General features: G+C 42.6%; 1 non-coding gene across 1 annotated transcript; it reads right to left on the reverse strand.

Moving 5' to 3' along the window:
* Positions 1–291: 291 nt before the first annotated feature.
* Positions 292–373, reverse strand: trnas-gcu (transfer RNA serine (anticodon GCU)). Its single transcript has one exon. It is a non-coding gene; the product is annotated as a tRNA-Ser (tRNA).
* Between the last annotated feature and the right edge of the window lie 1,417 nt (positions 374–1,790).

A 1,790-nucleotide genomic window follows, 5' to 3' on the forward strand; every position in this document is an offset into this window, starting at 1 on the left:
ATTAAGAATCCCACTGCATTAACATGCCCCTCACATCTCTTGTTATTTGGTTTTCCTGGATCTCTTTCATATGATAAAAGGTCACAGCAGCTTGACTTGAAAAAGAAAGTCGCGTTCCTTTTCAATATCCCAATGCAATCTACATTTCAATGCAGTTTAGGCAACAGAACCAAATTATTCTTTGAGATTTTATGATAGCGTCGATGCATACAAACTGACATGGCAGTTTCAATTTCAGTGAGACAGCTGTGATCATCCAAAAATAGCAACATTGAAAACCACTGATAACACCGACGAGAGTGGGACTCGAACCCACGCGTGCAGAGCACAATGGATTAGCAATCCATCGCCTTAACCTCTCGGCCACCTCGTCATACAGATCTAAGCTCGTATAATCTTATCAATAAGTGAATTGCATAAATTATGCAGAGCAGCAGATATTTCTCCCTTGTTTTGGTGAAATGATAAATAGCACAGTACTGTTCCATGATTATGGTCTGACCTCTGGGTTCTGGGGCAAGCGCATTCCCACTGTGACACTCTGCGCACAGTGGTCTGAACAAAAATGAAGAAATGACTATGTAACAAGGTCTGTTGAATTCTGTGAAGATTTGAAGTCAATGGAATGAAGAATCCGAGACAGCAGGAGGTGTTCATTCAAGAAAGAGTTGGATAGAGCTCTTAAGGATAGTGGAATAAAGGGTTATGTGGGTAAGGCAGGAACAGGATACTGATTGAGGATGATCAGCCATGATCATAATGAATGGTGGTGCTGGCTCGAAGGGCAGAATTGCCTACTCCTGCACCTGCTGTCTATTGTCTATTAAATTGCCTGTGAGGAATTGTTTGCCAGATTGGAGGAGAGTGCATAGTGCTCAAAGTCATTATTCGGAACACCTTTCTTCCACACAGATATGTTTGACACGCACCTGTGTACAGGACAGACAATTTCAAAATCCTAAATAAGGCTAAACTGACAATTGAATTCAACAATGCAAAACCCTTGATCTGAATAATTTTCCTGGGCCGTGCGACACCAAGTCACTGTATGATCACAGCAACACAGTGAGCAAGTGTCAGAAGGAAAATTAGTGCAGTGCCAGAGCGAATGCTGGGAGCAGAAGTTGACACACGGGGAAGTGCATTTCCCACAACAGGAACACTTCCCAAACAGCGGACTGCGGTGAAAGAATTCAGAGGGGGTTTACACTTAGGAATTTGATGGCAAATGTCGAAATTGTATATTTCAACAATCTACCCATCTTTGCAATGAGTAGCTCACCACTTTCCTCACTCGGGGTCAGAACCACTGGTGAAGATGATCTTATAATCCCCGTTACTATCCATGGAATCAGAGAAATTCGGTTTCCCAAACGTTAAGGTAAAACCAGGAATGTGGAGGTAAGCATTAATGTGTTGCTCTTGTGCTACAGGTGACCAGTGCACGGTACCTCTGTTCCAGTATAGTGGGCTGTGCTGTGCCGAAGTTTGACGTTTGAGCATCACATGGAGCAGCTTCAATTTGTCGTCGTGTTGATGGGTACGGATAAAAGGTGATATTGAGCAAAGCCAAGTTTATGGGAAGATACCCGTGTTTGTGGATTGAGAAACGACCTTTTCTGGATAATGACTCCTTGATCAACAAACATACTGCAAGTATTTAAAAAGTGAAGAGACATGTGTGGAGAAAGAGCCGAAGGTGATTTTTCAGCAGATGGATAGCGTTTCCCATGTGCACTGCTTTAAATTCCGGGAAAATAGATGTTGAACTGGTTTCATGTTACACAGTT

This window comes from Chiloscyllium plagiosum, unplaced genomic scaffold (assembly GCF_037043375.1).
Source record: "Chiloscyllium plagiosum isolate Xiang-an unplaced genomic scaffold, Cpla_swu_hap1 HiC_scaffold_45, whole genome shotgun sequence".
In the NCBI taxonomy this organism is placed as follows: Eukaryota; Metazoa; Chordata; class Chondrichthyes; order Orectolobiformes; family Hemiscylliidae; genus Chiloscyllium; species Chiloscyllium plagiosum.